The 22,800-nt window shown below is 43.6% G+C and overlaps 1 protein-coding gene across 3 annotated transcripts in view; it reads right to left on the bottom strand.

The window, feature by feature from the left end:
- PAQR8 (progestin and adipoQ receptor family member 8) overlaps positions 1-20,506 on the bottom strand; it is a 39,896-nt gene extending 19,390 nt beyond the window's left edge. The window contains exon 1 of one of the 3 annotated variants that reach the window (XM_084889471.1): positions 20,402-20,506. The gene's annotated coding sequence lies outside the window, so the exon portion shown is untranslated. Of the gene's footprint in view, positions 1-5,985; positions 6,115-19,335; positions 19,699-20,401 lie in introns of those variants that run through there. The other 2 variants (XM_084889472.1, XM_084889473.1) reach the window with 2 other exon arrangements.
- Between the last annotated feature and the right edge of the window lie 2,294 nt (positions 20,507-22,800).

Raw genomic sequence — 22,800 nt, 5'->3', positions numbered from 1 at the left:
AGCTAAATGATTTATTTATTGTCAAAGCACCCAAAATATTACATGTATGCCAAAAAAAGGTATAAGAATTTTGTTCAGGACTAAAAATCAAATACTGGTCAGATAAGAGTGTTACTAAAAATTGGGCGGAGGGGCATTTGCAAGAGTGGTGCTGGGCTTATTTTGGTCAACCAATATTAATTGTCATCATTATAGACAGGATTTAAAAAGTAATTTGTTGCTCCTCCTCCCACCTCATCCTGTGATCTTAGCAATTATACAACATTAGCCTGGGGACAGAGTCACAAATAGCCACGTGTGTGCTGAATGGCTGTGGAGCAGTTCCAGAATCCTTGGCAGGGACAGGCTTGTGGAGTGGCAAAGGTGGCTGTCTACCCACAGGTGTCCACAGCTCCTCCAAGGTCAGTGGGGTAGGGGTAGGAGCAGGAGCATGGCTAGAGACTTCTTCCTGATTCCAAAGTAGAGATTCATACTCATTATACTTCTTTTTTGTTAGATACTAGAGGTCCAGTGCATGAAATTTGTGCACGGTGGGCTGGAGGGAGAGGGTGTCCCTCAGCCCAGCCTACACCCTCTCCAATCTGCAACCCTTCAAGGGATGTCCTACTAGGATCGGACCTAAACGGGCAGTTGGACATCCCTCTCACAATCCAGAACTGCTGGCTTCCAACTGCTCACCTGCCTGCCTTCCTGATTGCCCCTAACAGCTTTTGCCTGCCAGCCTGATCACCCCTAACCACTCCCCTGCCAACCTGATTGATATCTAACTGCTCCTCTGCCAGCCTGTTTGCCCCCAACTTCCCTCCTCTGCCGGCCTGGTCATCCCTAACTTCCCTCCCCTTCAGGCCTGGTCACTTCTAACTGCCCTCCCCTGCAGGCCTGGTCCCCCGCCCCCCCTCTTGCCATCCACAACTGGCCTTCCCTGCTGGCCTTCCCAGTTGCCCCCAACTTCCTTATTCTACCAATCTGGTCACCCCTAACTCCCCTCCTCTGCAGGCTTGATCACCCCCAACTGCCCTCCCTTGCAGGCCTGGTCCCTTCCAACTGCTCTCCCCTGCTGGCCTGATTGCCCACAACTGCCCTCCCTTGCAGGCCTGGTCCCTCCCAACTGCCCTCCTCTGCTGGCTATCTTGTGGCAGCCATGTTGTGTGTTGGAGTGATGGTCAATCTGCATATTAATCTTTTATTAGATAGGATGGAAGTAGTTAAAAGGTGAGATGTGGAAAAGTCAATTCAAGAATCCAGTACCGCCATAAAAAAAGGATGAAATAGCATCATTTGCAACACCATGGATAGATCTGGAGAACATTATGCTAAGTGAAATAAGTCAGACAGAAAAAGCTAAGAACCATATAATTTCACTCATATGTGGGATGTAAAACTGAAATTTGTGAACAAAAACAGCAGTGTGGTGGTTGCCAGAGAGGAGGGGAGGGAAGGGGAGAAGAGAAGGGGGTCTTAATATGAGGTGACAGGAGATTTGACTTTAGGTGGTGGGCACATGGTGCTATATACAGATCTTATAACTTAGAAATCCACACATGAAACCTACATGTTTATGTTGACTAATGTCACCCCAATAAAATTTTATAAGAAAAAAAAAGAATCCTGTAACACAATGTCTCTGAACTTTTTCATGAATACAAAGTATTGGCTTAAATGATGGAGACTGATGTCTGTTTATCCTCATTAATTAGTAATACAACATGCTCAGGTCGCAGGATTTACAATGAGAAGCCATATTACCTACCAGATGGAGAATAACTGAAATAAGTACCCTGGAGCTGCCTTCCCTAGTTTATGGATTGACAGAAAGGTCAGCTGAAGTCTTGAAAATCCTCTTCTTGAGAAGGAGTTTAAAACTTATATTGGAAGGTGTTTAAGCAACAATACGCAAACTCAGGACTAACTAAAAAGTCAAACTCCTGATGGTCATTTCTAGGTTATAGAGCTTCATTTTAGAAAGGACCAAGTATAAAAGCAGCCATTTCTCTTTACTGTAACATAACCTCAAGGCTCAGGTGACATATGATTATAATCTGTGCAAGTGCTACCTGAGGGCCCGGATTGTTTTTCCAATCGAGTTGAAATGCCCACAGCCATGAGTTCTGCATCAGCTGCCCACCAGCATAAGCTTTAAAGACATACACCTTTTGCTCATGGCCTCAGCACCACCACACACCACCTGTGGGCCTTGAAGATTCAGGCAGTGATTAAAACAGCAGCCAGGAGGAATACAACTCCTCCCAATGCTTGCTCAAATACCACCTTCTTAACAGCTGCACTCTCCCCGGCACCCTCAAACCCCTTGACTCTACTCTTCTTTGTCTTCTTTATCACTTTTTACCTTGTGATTTATTATGTGCTCATGCTTTTAAAAAATTGTGGTACAATATGCCTAACAAAATTTCCCACCTTAACCTCCTTTACATGTACAGTTCAGGAGTGTTAAGTATATCCATACTGCTGTGCAACTAGTCTCCAGAACTCTTACCTGGCAGAACTACTAGATAACTCTCCATTCTCCCTTCCTCCAACCCCTGGCAGACACCCTCTACTTGCTGTTTCCATGGAGTTGACTTCTCTAGGTACCTCACATTGTGGAATCAGTCACTCAGCATTTGTCTTTTTGCGACTGGCTTAGGTATTTCACTCAGCATAATGTCCACCAGGTTCATCCATGTTGTAGCATGTGTCAGAATTTCCTTACTTTTAAAAACGGAATATCATCACCTTGTAAGTATATACTACATTTTGTTCATCCACTCATCTGTTGATGGACACTTGAGCTGTTTTCCACCCCTTGGCCATTGTGGATAATGCTGCTTAGACACATAGGTGTTCAAGTATCTCTTTAAGACCCTGCTTTCAATTCTTATGGGTATATACTCAAGTGGAATTTCTGGCTCATTGGCAATTCTATTTTTTAATTTTTTGAGCACCTGCCATACTGTTTTCCATAGTAGCTGCACCATTTTACATTCTTATCAACAGTGTATAGGAGTTCTAATTTCTCTGCATCCTTGTCAGCACGTATTTTCTGTTTGTTTTTCACTGTAGCCATCCTAATCGGTGTGATGTTAATATACCATTTTTGTTTATTATGCTTATTATCTGTTCTCTCTAATACTGCCTCTGGTCCAAAATATAAGCCCCATTAGCACAGGAATCTTTGTCTAATCTGTTCATTGATATGTTCCCTGCATCTAGAACAGTACTTGGCATACATACAGTACATGTTCAATAAATATTCATTGTAAGAATCTATAATAATAAAATTGTAATATGCTAATTAGACAGGACATCCTTGGAAAAGCCGGGGCTGAGTAATGAAACAGATTTAAATATATATATTTTTTATTGATTTCAGATTTTTATTGATTTAAATATATATTTTTTTTATTGATTTCAGAGAGGGAGAGAGATAGAAACATCAATGATGAGAGAGAATCAATGATCAGCTGCCTCCTGCATGCCCCCTACTGGGAATCGAGCCCACAACCTAGGCATGTGCCCTTGACCAGAATGGAACTGGGGACCCTTCAGTCCTCAGGCCAACGCTCTATCCACTGAGCCAAACCAGCTAGGGCTACCACAGCTTTTTTATTCATTTGTCTATTGATGGGTTGCTTCCAGATCTTGGCTATTGTAAATAATACTGCACGAACTTTTTATGTATATGGGATTTCCATACATACATATGTAATTAAAGTTGGTTATTTTCTGTTAATCTGTTTCAGGTTGATTTAATTATTAGACCAGCTGAAAAAAGCTAGCAGAGTAGAAGAATGCTGGAAGCTAATTCCAGCATGTCATAATAAATGCAAGAAGTCCTCAAAAGGTTGATGGGCTTCTTTATTCCAGCGTTTTTCAACCGCTGTTCCGCGGCGAGATGTTGCCTGGTGTGCCGTAGGTGCAGACAAGACAAGAATTTTATAATTTTTCACTATTTTGTTTACTTAATATTTCATAATAAAGTAATTATAAAATACTTTCTTTGTGTTTATTTGATTCCTATTCAAGAGAATTACTTTATATATAGTCAATATAGGCACAGAGTTAAATTTTTTAACATTTTCTAATGGTGGTGTGCCTCGTGATTTTTTTCATGAAACAAGTGTGCCTTTGCCCAAAAAAGGTTGAAAAACACTGCTTTATTCAGCAGGGCTGAATCACATTGTTGCCTCCTGGAATGGCCAAAAGCATTTCCCCAAACGTAAAGATTTGCATATATTACTGCCTGTTACCCGGACAGCTGAAGGCAGTTCCTCCAACTTGACAATGCCTACTGTACACCAAACCTTGCCTTTGATATGTATATATGTTTTGCCTTAGGGCAATTTGTGTTAATAAAAAGCTAGGGGTCCAGAGATACAGAGAAGTTGGTTACTGAAGCTAGGTCTCCTCTGGCTCCCCAGAATGCTTTCCAAATTTAAATTTCATTCCTAGTCTCTTTATTAATTTACATGCAGCCCCTTCTCCAGATCCCTGAATCCTTCTAAATGCTGAGAAACCCACAGCAGAGGAAGATTTCTTCCTCCCCGACAGAGCACAGATGAGGAAACAGGTTAAGTCCCTTGCCCAAAGTCACCCAGCCAGAAAGTGGTAGAGGCAGAATCCACACACAGGAAGTCTTGTTCCAGAGGTACTTCCCAAACTTCTACGCCTCTCAGGAAATGCTGTTTCTGCTTCATTTATTGAAAATAATTCTAAAATGTGTTTGTTTATTTTACTAAATGTGTAAGTGAAAATAATTTGGGTAATCAGAACTATCCGAGTAATTCATCTCCTTCTCTATCTCAGGAGCTCAGATGATGGACCTACCATTGATTGAGAAGACTAGATGGTGTTTCTGGTGAGCCTAAATCCCTAATGGAAGTTGATCTTAAATGAAAGTTCTAGTAGGACTTTATTTCCCTGTGATTTCTGTGTGTGTGTGTGTGTGTGTGTGTGTGTGTGTGTTTGTTTTTTTCTCCAAAGTGGACAATGTCAGTAAAAATTAGCTTAATTGAAAACTTTGGTTAATCAAAGTTATATTGTAGTAGAAACATTGTAATTAATATCAATAAGACACATCCATTATACAGTCCATTTAGAAATGGAAGAACTTTTCCTTCTTTGAGGTTATATTGATCTTGGAGATAGGCAAGTTGGAAGGCATAAGGCCCAAATCCTTCTCTCATCAAATTAAATGAATCACATACTTAAAAATAAACCACAATCCTTCTGGCACCAGTAGTACCATCTGTAAACTGAAAATAATGAAGCCAATGACTTAAGATTTCTGAATTAAAGTTGAAAAAAAAAGAAAGAAAAAAGAATGTAATTACATGCCTAAGACAAGATGACTGCAGGCCCAGAAAGTATCACTTCCCAGCTGTAAGCTTATTCAGTATGTACAAGCCAACATTACATAAGTTCAACCACGAAATTAACATTCAAATAAAATGCTTTTCAATAAGAGGATTTTAACCCCAATGAGTGCATTTTAAAGTTCCTGTGTCTTTAGAAAACAAAAAGTAGAGTACCAGCCAGAAGCTATTCCAGCAAGTTCCACAGATCATATGGTCTTGGGAAGAGACAAGCACTTATTGTTACCAGAAAAATTCAAGATCAGTATTTACAGTTTCATTTCTAACACCCCAGCAGCTCCCTTGGACAAAGGATTGTAGTCTCTACTGACAGTTGCAATTATTCCCCAACTCTATTTCAGCCTCACCAGCCATTCTTCCCATTCAGAGAATCTGACTACTTCAGACTATCTGTTATTCCAAAATAACAACAGCAAATGATATTTTGTGTTTTGTTGTCGTTGTTGATTTCTTTTCATATGATATCCAAAAAGATGGAGAAATTAAAGAATAATAGTAAGCCAGAAGTGATTTCTGTGAATTTTTAGATAAGCAATGCTAGATAAAAGTACACATTTTAAGGGGGGTGAGGCGGAGGGAGCTCTAAATCTAACCTGATTCTTTACATATATACCTTTAAAATTCCTGGCCAATCTAATGCTTGTTTGACTTGGATGGCTTCCCCATCTTTTTCCCTCCAGTTGAGACTTCTGGTATGGAAAAGGACCTCTGCCTGTCCTTCCTGGTAAGTCAGAGCATCCCTGAATGAGCCTTGATTTAACTTCTTTTTTTCTTTTGGCAAAAGAATGTTCTGTTGATTAAAACAAGAGAAAACCACACTTGTACTCACACAGCCTGATCCTAACCACCCAGACAGCAGCCTGGCATCCTCTGTCAATCTTCCAGGGGCAGCCAGGCCTGGAGCAGCCCACACAGTTTCTTCCCCCACGAGGGAAGTAATGATTCCTGGTGACTACAGACTAGCCCAAGCCGTTTCTACAGCCCAGTGCACTACCATCATGTGGTCATGAACAGTTAACACATCTTTGGTCAAGGAAATCCTGTTGCTTCATATTCATTTTCTTAATACCCTCCACATTTCTTCAAATGTAAAGAGAATTGCTAATCATCTGAGAGCTAATTAAGTTTCTTGCTTTCACATCTCATTAAAGGACACTGAATTTTAACTCAGCTTTAATACAACTGCTATGCCAGATTAGGAGCTCTAGGTTCTGGGCTTCCATTTCCCTTATATTCCTCTTATGCACTAAGCATTCCATTTCTCCCATTAAAGTTGGTTACTGACGAAACCAACCAATCTACAGACCTACTGTGGGTTGAAAAGGGAGAGTCACGACCTCCAAATCCCCCAAGAACCATCAACATTTAAAATATTTCCCCGTCATTTGCTCTCCAGAAGGGTTCAGCATTTTCCCTCCCTGTGACCTGAAGAGGAAAGAGCTGGTCCTAGCTGTTAGCGACCTAATGTGAGCACCAGAAAGGCTCACAGGATTTCAGTACAGAAGAGCTTTCCAGACCACTTACACTTAGGAAACAGCAGATGGATTTCAACCCTCATGCCAACCCGGTTGGTAAGAGCTTCCTGGAGTCCCATACCGAGAGGTATTCCAGGCCTGGGCTGAGCTCAGAGGAGGAGGTGCTGTGACGGATGCACCATGTCAACCACAGTTCTCAGGGGCACCAGGCTCGGGAGAGAGCTGGGCACGGAGCCATGTATGCGCCATCCTGAGCAGACTCTATTGTGGAGAGCTAGCAACTTGCTACCCGCTGTTCCCCACCCGTCCCCCAGACTTCTTAAAAGAGTGGAATTCACATCAATCATAAAACAAAAAAGCAAACAACAATAAAAAACTATTTTGAAACATTTACAATAAATGTATTAAAAAAAAAACAAAAAACAATCCCAGAAAAAGGACAGGGCTGAGGTCCTCACTGGCATGTCCCAGAGAGAGCCAATGGTGGAATTTCTATGCTCTTTCTGAAAAGTACCTCAATGGCATCTCAATAAGCACCACCGTTCAGTGCTCCATGTGCTAGAGGCTCAGAAGGAGCTGGGCAGTTCTCCAGTAGCTATATGGCTTCTGTGATGGGACTGCGTGGGGGAGGGGGAAGAAAAGAGACCAAGAGCTGAGAAGCAAGCAAATGTTAGTGATCCCAGAGACAAAGGAAAGTGCTAATCAGACAAGTCAATAGGGAAAAGGAAGACTCTATTTCTTTAACTTGAACTAGCAAAGCTCTCTGGATCAACCAATAGTATTCACTTGCTTTCTGCTTTGTTCTTAACACCAAGTGGGCACATACAGGGCAAAGGACATGGTTCCTTTCATAGCCAGCTTATATAATCTCTCCCCCCCTCCCCTGAGTGGGCAGGAGACCAGGGGACAGGTCAGACCTCTGGGAGAGACAGAGTTGGCCTCTCAACATCTACTCTGTGTTGTCAGCCAACTGGCTCCCAGGTGAGGAGAATGCCTTTGGCAGCCGCAGTGTACACACAGACAAGAGAGCTTAGAAAAGGCAAGGGAGAGGAGGCAGGCATGTGACTCGGGAGACAAATAAACACAATTAGCTGTGCTTGAAACAAACTGAAATGACTCAGTGGGCCGACTTTGATTCCTTCTGCCAAGAGAGAAAACCAAAGGAAAATTCATTTTAAAAGAAGCCTTTTACTGGGTCCCTTGGCAGCCAAGCCCAGAGACTGTCGTGTTTTCTGTTGAATCCTTTTCATTGCAGGCTTCTCCAACATTTCAAACACTCTCAGAATCACGTTACTTTTATCAGTTTTGCTGTCCAATGAGGATCCACTAATATTCCAGGCTTTCATTCTTGAAGATGACAATTCCAAGCCTTATTCTGCCCCTATGTACCTAAACAGGCCAATTTGCTACAATGGTCTGGTGGTTGAATTCACAGAAACCAACAGTCGTGTTTCTGGAAGTGTGCACTTCTAACTCCCAGGTCTGATTCCACCCTGGAGGATCGGCAACAGCAGAGGGATTGGTTGCAACCAGCTAGTAGTTAACAGGATGGGCTCAGAATATAGGCAACTTGGGTTTGAATCCTGACTCTGCCACCGACAAGTTGGGGACCTTGGGCACATATTTTAACCTCCTTGTGACTCATAATTTGCATCTATCGATATAAAATAAGGATATAATGGTATCTGACTGACAGGGTTGCTGTGAAGTTTAAAAGTTATCATAAGAATCTTTATCTGCTCAGCTGGTGGGGCTCAGTGATTGAACGTCGACCTATGAACCAGGAGGTCATGGGTGCGATTCCCGGTCAGAACACATGCCCAGGTTTCAGGCTTGACCCCAGTGTGGGGCGTGCAGCGGGCAGCTGATCAATGATTCCCTCCCATCATTGATATTTCTATCTCTCTATCCCTCTCCCTGAAATCAATAAAAATATATTTTAAAAAGAGTCCTTATCTTTCAAAATACATTCTGAAATGCTCACAAATAATGATATGATGCCTGCAGTTTACTTCAAAATCACCTGGGGGTAAGGTATTGGGGCGAAGACGTTGACCCTAAGTTGATAATTGTTGAAGTTGAGGGATGGGTATTCTATCTACCTCTGTTTTGAAATTTTCTATAACAGAAAATTTAAGAGCGAGAAGATAATACAGGTAGAACTCCCAGCACACAGCATGTGCTCAATCCATGTAATCTGTTATAAATCAGAGAGGGTCTTGAAGGCATTATTGCTAGGTCAAAAAGCACCATGATGGCAGCCTGCCTCTCTAGAGACCTGGGTGGTTCTAGGGCCAGCAATGGGAGATGGGGGCTGCATTGAAACTTCACTGTCTAGGCCTCATGTGTCAAACACAAGGCCCGCGGGCCAAATCCAGCCCGCCAGGCCTTGCAATGTGGCCCGCACAGCGCTGTCATCACTGCACTCCGCTGTCAGTTTATGACACTGTCAGTTAATGACTGTTCAGTAAACCATTCGGCCCGCGATTTAGGCTGGATTTTAGATTTTGGCCCCTTCTCTGATTGAGTTCGACACCCCTAGTCTAGGCCATCCACTATTGTCCAAGCTTTTCACCATCAAACCTGTTTCAGATTATTATTAGTTCTCTATGCTTTGAAAGTTTCCTAAATCAACCACAGCCATTAAGTAGTCATTATCCCATATTTTTTTAGTCAGATACACATAAGCACAAGTCAGAATGTTGAATCAGAGTTTAGATGAGGTCTAAATTGATCTTATATTGCCCCAGCCAAAAGAAAGCACTACCTAGTTTTAATGGCCTGTGCAACTATTTGATCCACATATATGCGATTTTCTAGGCATGTGAAATAATGAAAAATAGTTCAATACCTCCCCTAGCCCTGCCCCCTGCCACCTGAGTCTATGCCTCCAATAGGTTCAGGCAGCCACACATATAAATCCAGAGTCTGTACCAGAAATTCCAGCTTCTGGAATCGCTTACACAAGCTGATGCGATGGAGGGACAGGAAATGCCAGGCTGGACCAGCTTCAGGCTAGATATGCCCTCTAAGAGAATTAAATCCAAACTCATCTGCCCCCTGCGCTCTCAGAGACAAGGAACCTCCAATGCCCCCCGTGCAATGGCCTTGGGCTAGCCACTTCATCTTTGTGTTCTCCTGGGTAAACTGGAATATCTCCCTGCTATGGCTGTTTTAGGAATTAGAGAGAATGTAAATAGAGGGCATTGCACAATGCCTGGCACATAGTAATTACTCAATACTTAGTAGCAATGTTATGTCTCTATATGCCTTCACATACAAACGGATGTGCTATCATTACCTCCTTTGTAATTTAGTTATATATCTAGACACCACTGGTTCCCCAGGTTATGAGACACATCACAAACACATAATTATACACAGTTTAAGATTTTCTTTTTTCTTTTATGCAAAAAACTTTTTAATGCAGATGTATTCAATCTTCTTCACAGAGCTGATAACTATGTTACTGTGATCAATACCTACATGTACTCTCCTTCCATAAATGTCTTATTATAGCATTTTTTTATAATTTAAAAAATTATTTTAAAAAAAGTCATGAGAAAAATATGATCAAAGTCAATTGTAGCCGGGCCATTCTTTTTTTTTTTTTTTTTTTTTTTTTAATGTGTTTTTATTGATTTTTAGAGAGAGTGGAATGGGAAGGTGTAGCGAGATAGAAACATCAATGAGAGAGAAATCACTGATGGGCTGCCTCCTGTATGCTGGAGATGGAGCCAGAAACCCAGGCATGTGCCGTGACAAGGAATGCAATCAGTGACCTCTCGGTTCTTGGGTCAACACTCAACAACTGAGCCACACCAGCCAGAAGGCCATTCTTATTTCTATTGTGAAACACTTGCTGCATGTCCACTGTATATACATTGTTGAGAGGATCAACGGATGGATGAGTCAGGTGTAAATAATAAAGCCGAAACTCCATTAGCAAAGCCTTTAGTCATCATGCAGGATGTTTTAAAGAGAGAGAGAGAAGTCCATGTGATCCAAGAAATATCTATAGCACTTTATGACCTAACCTGAACTTCTACAAAAAACTGAGATTTGATGAATCAGTTTCCAACTGCCTGAAATGCTGTCCAGTTTCAATGTCATTTTTTTTAGGTTGTCATTTGGGGGTGTTTTCATTTTATTGTATTGTATTATTTTACACTAGAGACCCAGTGCACGAATTTGTGCACATGTGGGGTCTGCCTGTCCCTCCCTGATCAGGGTGGGGGGACCAACCAGGGGTGGGCTGGCCAGGAGGAGGGACCACAGAAGGTTGGGTGGTTGAACTCCTGGTTGAACTCCCAGTCAAGGGGACAATTTGCATATTAGCCTTTATTATGTAGGATAACAAAATCACTTTTGTTGCCATTGTATAAATAGACATATTTTTCAAATCAATAGAAAACATTTTATTATTCAACACATGATTTAAAAAAAAAAAATCTGATTTCACCACTGTCATTTTCGGAGCTTTACCTGAATTTGTTTGGGTGCCATTCAAGTACTGCAGCCAATTCCAACCTTAGCATTATGGAGGCATGAAACTGACTAATTCCACTTTCTAAAGTGCTCAGGATTCCTGGCAATCCAAAAGAATACTATCAACACCTTTTATCTTGTTTAAATGCAGAAATAGAAAGGCAAAGATGGGACTCCTGGAATGAATTCTGTGGACCAGAGTTAAATATACCACGGAGAATATAAATTTTCTAATTCAAGAGCCATTACACTCCAATTCTGACTTTATACCATCTTCCCTTTCCTTCCATATTTTATATAACTTTACCAATTCTCTTTAGAATAAACCTAAAATGAAAATGAGATAATAATTTTCACCAGCAAAAAGTTTTATTTCTCATGTAAGTATATTCTACAGGCAAGATTCCACAGAGCAAGTGTATTTAAAAAATATATATATTTTATTGATTTTTCACAGAGATGAAGAGAGAGGGATTGAGAGTTAGAAACATCGATGAGAGAGAATCATCGATCAGCTGCCTCTTGCACACCCCCTACTGGAGAAGTGCCCACAACCAAGGTACATGCCCTTGCCCGGAATCGAACCCCGGACCTTTCAGTACACAGGCCGACGCTCTATCCATTGAGCCAAACCGGTCCAGCAGAGCAAGTGTATTTTTATTCCATCTTGAACTAGTGTGGGTAAGTGTAGCCATCTTCCAGTTTCCTGACTGTGGAATTACACTGAACCTTGGGAATTCTCTTAGACTCCAAAGAGCAGGTGCTACCGTAGGGCAAATACAGTTTCTATACAATGAATAGGGCAAATACAGCTACTAATGAAAAGCAACAAATTCTTTACTTTTTCTTCTTTCTTATTTATTTTTTAGCTTTTTAAATTTATTTTTATTATTGAGAGTATTACAGATTCCCCCATTTTACCCCCTTTGCCCTCCTCCTGGCTCTCGCCCCACACCGGCCTTCGCTGCATTATTGTCTGTATCCATGGGCTATGCATATATGCATATAAGTTCTTTGGTTCTTCTTAATCTTGGCCGATATCACCCTAGAAGGATAAACGTCATTGCCCTTAATGCTATCCGTGTCTCAAGACCCACAACAATCTCTTAAACCAATAACCCTTTGATCTTCAAATTCTTATAGTCCTAGGAACTGGGGACTGGTTACAGTCAGGAACCGGCTCAGCCTGGAGAAGGGGGAGAGCTCGCGTTGGTTCTTCTCTGAGTATACTCATCTTGAAATCTTGGCGCTCCCCATTACCTCTATTATACTAGTATACCAACATTCATAATTATTATAATCATAATTATTACTTCACTCATTTGAAAAGTTGCACTCTGAATCCTCCTCACATAAGAAAATAGGGACAGTTATTAGTTATTTAGACAGCTAGGAAGTTTGAATCCAACCAGACAAAGAAGAAAAGTCTTCCTAAAACCTGATCATCCAACCCAGGTGACATATTACAGCAGAGAGCAGTTCTCCCACCTTTGGGGAACTGTGGTTTCTAAAGGGTGGGGGTGGGGAGGGGGGATGGGGGACATTTGTAATAAGTCTAACTCTTTCTCTCTAACTTCCTGTAGGGAACCAACCAGTGTCCTCCTATTGACATGTGGCCAGAGCTTTACTTTGACCCTGTGCACAAGAATTTAAAAGCCATGATAAATACTTTCTCTCCCTATCTTAGAATTGGAGGGTCACATCTAAAACTTACATAATAAACTATACCCTCCATAAGATTAGGCACTGCATTTTTGCCCATCATTCTATCCCCAGTGTATAGCATAGACCCTGGCCCTTAATATTGGATGAATGGATGAATGAATGAATAAATAAATGATGGAATGAACAAGATATCCTTTGGTTCCCAGATCAAAATCTCACTCCACAAGGTTTAGGGCTCAGGTTCCTCCTCAGCCAGGACTACCTAAGCCACACCATGAATTTCAGTAATTCATGCCATTAACTATCACAAATCGCCTGAACAAATTTCCATAAAGTAGTTCTATGCAACAGAGAGGGCGTTCCTGCCTTAATCACTGGGTGGTTTGGGCGGGGATTTCTAGCCACACACACAAAGAAAGGTGAGTGGAAGCTATAGGTACTAGGGTGTTATGAACTGAATGTTTTCACCTCTACCATCTCTAATGTTATGTTGAAGCCATAATCCCCAATGTGATGGCATTTGATTCTGGGGCCTTTGCGAACTAATTAGGTTTCGATGAGGTCATTAGGATGGAGTCCCCGGATGGGAGTAAGTAGGAAAAAAGGGACTGAGTGCTAACTCTTGCTCTCTAGGGCATTCACCCAATGCTCCCTGTCTCTCTCACTGCCACGGGAAGACTCAGCAAGAAGGTGGCCATTGACCGTGCCCTTAGCGCTGCTGAGTAGGCAGGAGAGGTTCCTTCCAATGCCGCTGCACTCTGCACTTGCAGCCATCAGCCCAGCTTGTGGCTGAGCGGAGCTCCCCCTGTGGAAGCGCATTAACCACCAGGGGGCAGCTCCTGCATTGAGCATCTGCCCCCTGGTGGTCAGTGTGCAACTTAACACCAGTTGGGTTGTTCCGATGTTAGGGTCAATTTGCATATTACCCTTTTATTATATAGGATTTCCTCACACTAGTAAGTGGTCCATCAGGAGTTATTTGTACAATGCTGAGGTCAGACTCATTCATGCTCTATCACAGTTCCTTTACCCAGGCTTTGCTAAATAAGGAGAGAAAGATGTCATCAACAGAGCCTGGTGGCAGTAATCTGAAGCCCTAGGTTTGAGTCTTTGTTTTTGCCATTTTCTCATTATGATTTTGACACATTTTATACCCTCTCCAACTCCAAGTTCCCTTCATCTGTTAAAAAAAAAAATCAGTATAATGGTATCTCCTCTCTACGCCTCCTAGGTTAGTTGCAACAGTCGTATTGCAGATCCTTGCACGGAAATATTGCAAGAGGTAAATTTGTCAATATTCATTAAATACCTCTAAGGCTCTAAAACAATAGTTTCCAACTTTTTTTTTTTTTTTACTGGAACCCATTTTAAGAAATATAATTTACATTGCAAACAGGCATACATTGATCACTAAAATGAAAGCTTAACAAAATATTGCTGTTACTTTGATATTTTTAATTTGTTTCAGTTCCTTTTTTTCTTTATAAGCAGGTCATTTATTTCACAAGGGATAGTCCTGACCCTTAACTCCTACTGGGTATCAGAGTCATCTAAGGAGCATTTAAAAAATCTGATTCCCTGGGCCCTACCTGCCAAGATTCAGAATCAATGGTTTGGAGTGGAGACTGAACAATTCTTAGACAGCCCCAGGTGGTTCTATTATTGTGCAGCCAGGACTGAGCACCACAGAACTAATGGCTTCAATCTAGCTCCCAGCTAAAACACCACTGGGTGAATTACTTACATCCCTGTCTGCTAACACAGCACTGGGATGTCATCCCACCCCCACCCTCACCCCACTGAAGGTCTGCTGGATCACTTACTCCTATGGCTTCAGTGTGCTCCAGGAAACCCAGAAAGGAGTCAAGATCAAAGGGAGCCTGGGCTTTATAGAGGCCTCCTTTCTCCTCCCAGATGGCTGGGTGACTCCATGCAGAGCAAAATCTGGAATGGATTAGGGGGATATTGCGAAGACTGAAGGGACCCCTTATAAGAACTTTTTGCTTGAGGAGGAGCTAAGGAAAAGTAAAGGGAAACTGCTGGCCTCCTTGCCTGCTCTGACCTCGCAGAGACAGGGGTTTCAGGAGAGCGTGGAGATAAGCTCAGTTGAAGGGTGTTCATGGCCTGGCTGGCTCCTTCTAGGTGTAACCCAGGTTAAACAGAAAGCTCCCCATCCTCAGTTCATCATTGCTATACAGAAGAGAGGTCTGGGACTGTCCTGTTCACTTGGTTGGACTGATCTGCAGCCTACACTGAGCTGCCTAGCAGAACCAGGGCAGAACCTGGGCCAGAATGCAGAAGGTACCATGAATGGAAGAGGCCGTGGATCTGTGTCCCTGCCTTTTTCTTGGACACAAGAAACATGTATTGGATGGGACTAAGAAACCTGTATTGGTTCTGTACACAGTTGGTTAACACACACACACACACACATACACTAATGGCCCAGCCATCAATGGTTGAGTGTTGACCTATGAACCACGAAGTCATGGTTCAATTCCTGGTCAGGACATAAGCCCAGGTTGCAGGCTTGATCCCCAGTGTGGGGCATGCAGGACACAGCTGATCAATGATTCTCTCTCATCATTGGTGTTTCTCTTTCCCTCTCCCTTCTTCTCTGAAATCAATAAAAACATAATAATAAAAAAAAAATACACCCCCAAAGCGGTGTCTATTTGAGGCATGTAGTCCCTGGATTTACTAACCCAACATAATAATACTAAGTGACTATTTACTGAGTGCCTTCTGTGTACTATCTCACTTAATTCCATGATATCTCTTCAGACATGCATTTTATAGATTCTCAGGTTTAAGGTACTCACCCAGGGTTGTGCATTTAATAACTGGTGGTGCTAGGATGCTAATGTAGGTTGATCCCTCACTTTAGATCCCATGCTCTAGACTAGGGTTTCTCAGCACTACTGACATTGGGATTGGATAATTTTTTGTTGTGAAGGTTTATCCTATGCATTAGAAGATGCTTAGCAGCATTTCTGCTATCTACCCATCAGATGTCAGTTATGACAACCAAAAATGTCTCAGACAATTCCAAATGTCCTCTGGTTATTGGGGGGTGGGGTGGGGGGGTGGTCAAAACCACTTCTCCTCTACTTTAAAAACAACTGTATTGTTTCCTGGTACTTTATAAGTACAACAACAATATCACCCTATCCTATAGTTATATATCATTTTACAAATCACCAAGTACTTTAAAAAATATATATTTTATTGATTTTTTTTACAGAGAGGAAGGGAGAGGGATAGAGAGTTAGAAACATCGATGGGAGAGAAACATCGATCAGCTGCCTCCTGCACACCTTTTGCTGGGGATGTGTCCACAACCAAGGTACATGCCCTTGACCGGAATCGAACCTGGTTTCTTCCAGTCCGATGCTCTATCTACTGAGCCAAACCAGTTAGGGCTCACCAAGTAGTTTTATAGCATTATCTCCTTATGTGCAATTTGAGCACATGCTAGGACTTAATCCTGAAAGAGTTAACACCCCTAAAAATTATGGCCACTATAAAGAGATCTATATATTTAGCCTTCTCCAAGAAATTGAGAGAATAGAACATGAGTGAAGTCCATTTAATCTCTGGAAGCCATTGGAAGAAAACACTTTTGCTAATGCATATAATCCTTCGAGAGCACATTATGTGACTTTCTGGAGGACCAGTCTGTTCTTATACATCTCTCTATCTTCTGCCCATAGAACACAGAGAATTCTCACTAAATGTCGAACATTTCATGGAACATCTCCCTCATAGCAACCCTTAGCCATTTCATTAAATTAAAATTATATTCCCACAGTCCGTGTCTTCCTAGTTTACATACGTTTTAATAAAATTCATATTCTGCAAAAAAACAAAAAAATTAATGGCAACATTGACGGAAGAGCTGATATCTCAGTGCCAGGTTATCATTGAAAAACAAAAACAAAAAAAAAAAAAACAGAGCAAAACTCAAGTTCAACTGGAACAAATGTTCACCAGAATCATCTGTCAATACAAGCCAAGGGAACTGTAGCGGTTTCATTCGAGTAGTATTTTATTGGATCACAGAAAAAAAATTCCAGGAGAAGCTTTCACATATTTTTTTCCCCTTCAGATCTTCACTAAACTATTATACCTAACAATCAAAACAGGAATGCTTGTTTGTAAAAACATCTGAATCAAAAATAAAGTAGCTAACTACAGCTGCTTTTAAGGTCGCTCTTTAAGAATTCCTAGGAGGCCAGGAGAGTAGAAACCAATGTTCTCATTCACATATCCATTTGCAAAGCCCAGCTGAAGAGAATATCATTACCTGGAAAATGATAGATCCATATATGGCTTCAATATAACTATCAATAATCAATATTAATAACAAAAATAGCTGGACTCTATGGAGCACTTTTGTACCAGGCACTGAACTTGTGTTCTACATGCATAAATCTTACTAAATCTTCACTCCAGCCCATGTGGTACATACTCATTAGCATATTCTTTTTAATGTAAGAAAACTGAGGCCAAAAGACATGTAATAACTTGCCCATGATCACTGCCAGATCAAGAGTCAAGCGATGGCTGTATAAAGCTTTAGGTTATAGAATGTGAAAAAAACAAAACAAACAAACGAAAAAAACAAAAAAGAAAAAAGAAAGAAAGAAAACCACCACTGGGAAATTAGAAAAACAATGGAAGAAAAGAGAGATGTGTGCCTTAGAATCCTGACTGAAATTTTGGGATTTCAGAAACCATTCTCTTTCCCTTACATTCTACTAGTATATAGATCTTTTCACATAAAATCTCAAGTACTGGGCATTCATTACACACATGGGGTTAAGTAACTTTCTGGGTACTTTTTTTGTGTGTGAGAAAAACACATTTTTTGTTTTGTTTTCTGTAAAAATCCACAATGATGAAAAGGGCCTGGTGAAGAGTACCCACAGGGGAAAAGAAAGACTTACGTTCTCCAACTTACCAGGCCGTAAAGCACACCAACAAAGCCATAGGACCAATTTTTGCACACCCATACCAGAACATATACACCCAAGGACGGTTGTCCTTCCATTACTTTCAATCCTAAACACATACTACACACACCTTTACTGGATGCCTATGTAGGAACCACCAGTCCCTCAAGGGCTCTCTCATTACGTTAATGGGCATACTTTCTATGACAACCTCAACTCCCCACCTCAGAGGCCACAGTTGGTCCCACATGGTGTTTGGCTCTTTCCCAAGTGAGGAAGGTTTGGCATCCGGAGGCAATTCAGTTAAATGTGTTGCAAACTCTGCAGGCAGTGCCAAAGCACGAGCTCCCAGCTTATTCTCAGCAATGACAGCATCCCCGGAATGAGTGCACAGCTTGCCAAGGCAGGGCTTTTGAAGGGGAGGAATACCCACTTGAATGTATAAGTGTTGGCATCTTTCTTTTAACAGTCGGGTAAAGAATTGGAAGAATTGGCTAGCTTTAAGTCCAAGCGAATAAACATTCTGCTGCAATAATGATAATGCAGATTTTGGGTAAGGTTCTGACCACCCCCTTCATGAAAGATAGCTTGTCCTGAAATGATACTTGTAAAAAGCATCCATCACTTTCCCGTCAACTTGCATAATTATTGAAGAGATTTCCTTTTCATGAAAAAAACAAAACAAAAAAACAAAAAAACCTGGGCCCAAACAAATGTTAGTTGCCATCCTAGTCCTGGATTCTCCCAGGAAGCTCAAATCTCAGTGTGTGCTACAAGATGGATCTATATCCAGGACAGAGGAGTGGGGGGCATCTCTCTTCCCCTGGACCCCCAAAGCTTAGAAACCTTCCAATAGAAAAATCCACAAAATAGAATCCCAGGCCCTGAATTAGCTGTTATAACAAATAAACTAATTATCATACAGAAAGGGAGATGGCGCCAAAGACAAACACCAGAGAACACACAGACACTGCCCTGGTCATTTGTTTATCTTCAGACACACTTGGATAGCCATCGGCCCAGGTCCTAAGCAGCCTGGCTCCCTGCCAGGTGGCCTGGACCCCTCAGGAGTGGGCACGGCCTGTGGGCGTCTTAGAAGAGCGAAGGCAGTCCACCTTCCAAGTAGATAACCTCTTCTTCACTTCAGTAAGGGGGCCCGAAGGAGCACAAAGGACCCATAAAAACTGTACAACACTCCTGGTGTTTACTTGGCTGAAGAATGCAGCGCATTTGTGGGCGGTGTGTGTGTGTGTGTGTGTGTGTGTGTTCGTACAGTGCTGATTTTTACTCAGAAACAGCTTCTCACAGAGAACAGGAGAGTGGGGAGCAAATAACTCATGAAGATGAAAAAAAAATTACCCAACTCTTTGTAGATCTTACCTGTGTATTTGAAATCTCACACCATGCGTATCCTCTTAACTCTGATCAAAATCACTTCTAATCCAGTTCACCAATACAGGGTGCAACCAAGAGCCCATCTGGGTCTTCCCCTTGCCGGGCGGTCGGTGGCTGAGGGACCACAGCCGCCTTCAGGTCCCCGCGCCGGGTTTGCGAGGTGCGCCTCCCCATCCGCCTCCCGCACCCAAGTGGTCCAAGTCCAGCAGCCAGCTCGGAGTCCCTCCTGGGGTGGCCCGTCCTGCTCTCTCGAGTGACTGCCCTCTTGGGGAGTCAGTGGGCTGCGCCCTTGGCCGACACGGTCCGGATCTCTGCCCCCCCACCCAGCCGGCCCCCTCGGACCTCCAGCCGGGTTCCATCCTTCCAGGCCCCAGTTCTCCAACCGGGACCCAGCCGCCCCGGGTCCCCGCACAGCTCCGCCTCCCCCGCCCACCCTCTCTGAGCGGCCCCTTCCATCTTTCCCCGGAGACGCCGCAGCCTCGCCCCACCCTATCCTTTCTGGGGTTCCCCTCCCTCGGGCTTCCCCTCCCGCCCACCCGCCTTGGGTTTCCTCTCCTCTGCATTCCCCTCCTGGGTTCCGTTCTCCGCCCAGCGGGGGGCGCCCCAAGAATGCCCACAGAGCACCCCCGGTTCCACTCCCCCCCCCCCCCCCCCCCCGCTCCAAACCCCGTTCCCGCACCGGAGGTCCTCTAGGTCGCGCGCGGTCCTGACCCCTCAGCTCCCCAGGTTCGGGCTCCGAGACTCCCCACCGGCGCGATCCCGATCCGCCCTCTCCCCCTCGGGGTTGGGGTTCAGAGAGTCCCCAACATAGGGGCACTGACCCTCCGCCCCGGCTCGGGTTCCTCAACATCGCGATCCCGAACGCCCCTCTGGGCTCGGGTTCTGGGGCTCCCCTAAGCCGGCGATCCTGACATCCCCGCCCCGCGTGCTCGCGCCCCCCGGGCTCCCCAAGAACGCAGCCCTGACCCCCCTCTCCCCCCCGGCCCGACCCGCTCCGCGCCTCCAGGGATGGGACATGGGGGCGGCGCAGGGTCGATGCATCGGGACTCACCGTCAGGGCAGCTCTGGGTCCGCTGTATTCCCGTCTCCTAGCTCCCCGCAGGCGCCTGTGACCCCGGCCCGCGCTGCACCCGGAGCGGCCAGGAAAAGGGGCCGGCCGGGGGCGGGCACCGCCGGGCTCCGCCTCCAGACGCGGGATTCGCAGCCCCGGGCAGCCCCTCCGCCCCGCCGCCTCCCGTGCCCCCGCCGCGGAGGAAGTTGGCTGACGCCTCTTCCTTCTGCCCGGGGCTCCGGTCCCCACGGCCCCCTTCCAGCTGTGGAAGGCCCGAGGGGGTGAGAAAGAGAGGCGTGCATCAAGAGCATCGCTGTCTGGTTCTTTCCAAGACCCCACCCCGGGGGGCTCTCCCAAGTGTTTCAGGAGGAGGGGACACACAACGGCAAACTTCACCTTTGATCTCAAGACTGATTTCACATCTTCTCTTCACTGGTGTCTGCACATGCAGGGTCGTTCTGCCTAGGAAGTCATCTTATAACACTCCCTCCCGGGAGGGCCCTTGCAAACACACACGCTTTCGCGCCCTGAGATACATGGGTGAAGGACTCTCCAATGACTTACACACAAACATGCCTCTTACACTGCCATGCTGGGAATCCATTTCTATACCACTGCATTCTCCTTCCTCAGCTCTCTAGCCCGTCCTTAGAGCAACGGCCTACACACACAAGCAGCAGGGAGGCAGAGGGAATTCCACAGCTGGTCCCAGACTTGCTCCTGACCCCCAGTCTATAGTTACCTTAAGCTGCAGGGGCATCGGTTAACAAACCAAATGGCCTGTGGGGCTGAAGAAGTGGTCTCTGTTATCTGGAAAAAGAGAAACTGATCAGATCCTGGAAAGATGGCCAGCACCAGTGTTGCGCCTAGGGGATCATTTTAGTAGTAATTCATTTCATTTCATTTCCGAGACAATCAGGCCCATTTCCTGGTCTGCTGATGCCTGGCACTTTCCCATTACACCACTCTGCTTCAGTGACATGACTTAACAACACCTCACGTGTGTGTATAGTGTCTTCACATTTCAAAACGTTTGAAAATGCATTACTTCCTTTATCTCCAGCAAAACATCATGGAGCAAAGGTTATCCCGTTGGGGTGATTTTACTAGAAAAGAGTCAAGTGCCTGGCCTTCAAGGCCTCTGTCCTTACCACAGAACCACGAGCCCAGCACACATAGGCCTGGTGGATGTGAATGTACTTAACACTACTGAACTGTACATTAAAAAATGGGCAGTAGGCCTTGGAAGACTTGCCCTCTCCATCCCGAGATAGAAATGAATTCTCTCGTATTCACAAAATCTCGAGTCTCCACTATTATCAAGCATTTATTTTCCAGCCATAGGTCATAACTGTACAACAGAGCTGATTGAGAGGAAGTGAAAAGTCCCTTTTCCTCCTTTCTCTGCCACTCTCGAAACAAAATTGCAGGTCATGAAATATGAGGTTCCGACCACAGGCTCAGTACAACTGAAGCGAGCTGTTGGGTGTGAGCTGATACATCTGTGAGATACATGTTGATTATTCTTAATTTTGATTTTTTTTCTCCCAGAAAGTTCCTCTGACTTAAGTGTGGTGGAGGTTCTCTTGTTTTAAAAAAAGATTAACAAATCTCGTAATGCCTTTTCAATGTCACAGTAAGAAAATGGTAAATGGGTGAAATAAGCCAGGCAATGAAAGAAAAATACCACATGATTTCACTCATTTCTGGAAAATAAAGAACAATATAACCTGATGAACAAAAAGATAGATACAGCGGAAAGGCTGGGGAGTGTTGGGGAGGGCGGAAAACAGATCAACCAAAGGACTTGTATGCATGCATATAAACACAACCAATGGACACAAGACACTGGGGGGGGGGGGGGGGCATGCCACAGCAGGTAGGGGAGGCTGGGGAAAGGTCAATGGGGAAAAAAAAAAAAGAAGATATATGAACTATATGTGTAATACTTTAAACAACAAAATAAAATGTAAAAAAAAAAAAAAAATGGTAAATGTTCCTTTCCCCCGAATCTTCCTCTAGGGGGCAGGTGTGAAAGTGTTATGGGTGTTAGGCATTTTTACTTGTGGGGGAGGGGTGCTGTCCAGAGCCACCTAGCTAAAAGCGGCAGTTTTTTATCCTTCATGTTTTTTGTTGTGGTTTTTAAAGTGTGGTAAAATACATGTAACAAATTTTACCATCTTAACTTTAAAAATATTTTTAACTGTGGTAAATATGCAGAATATAAAACTTACCTCTTTAACCATTTTTTAATGTACAGTTCAGTAGTGTTAAGTACATTCACATCCCTCATACCTTTTACAACTACTGGTGTCTCACAGCATGGAGGGACTGGAGAGTGCCATGCAAAGTGAAATAAGTCAGTCAGAGAAAAACAAATATCACATCTCACTCATATG

The sequence above is a fragment of the Pipistrellus hanaki genome, assembly GCF_964339955.1.
Source record: "Pipistrellus hanaki genome assembly, chromosome: 7".
Lineage (NCBI taxonomy): Eukaryota > Metazoa > Chordata > Mammalia > Chiroptera > Vespertilionidae > Pipistrellus > Pipistrellus hanaki.
This window is presented reverse-complemented; position numbering and strand designations above follow the sequence as displayed.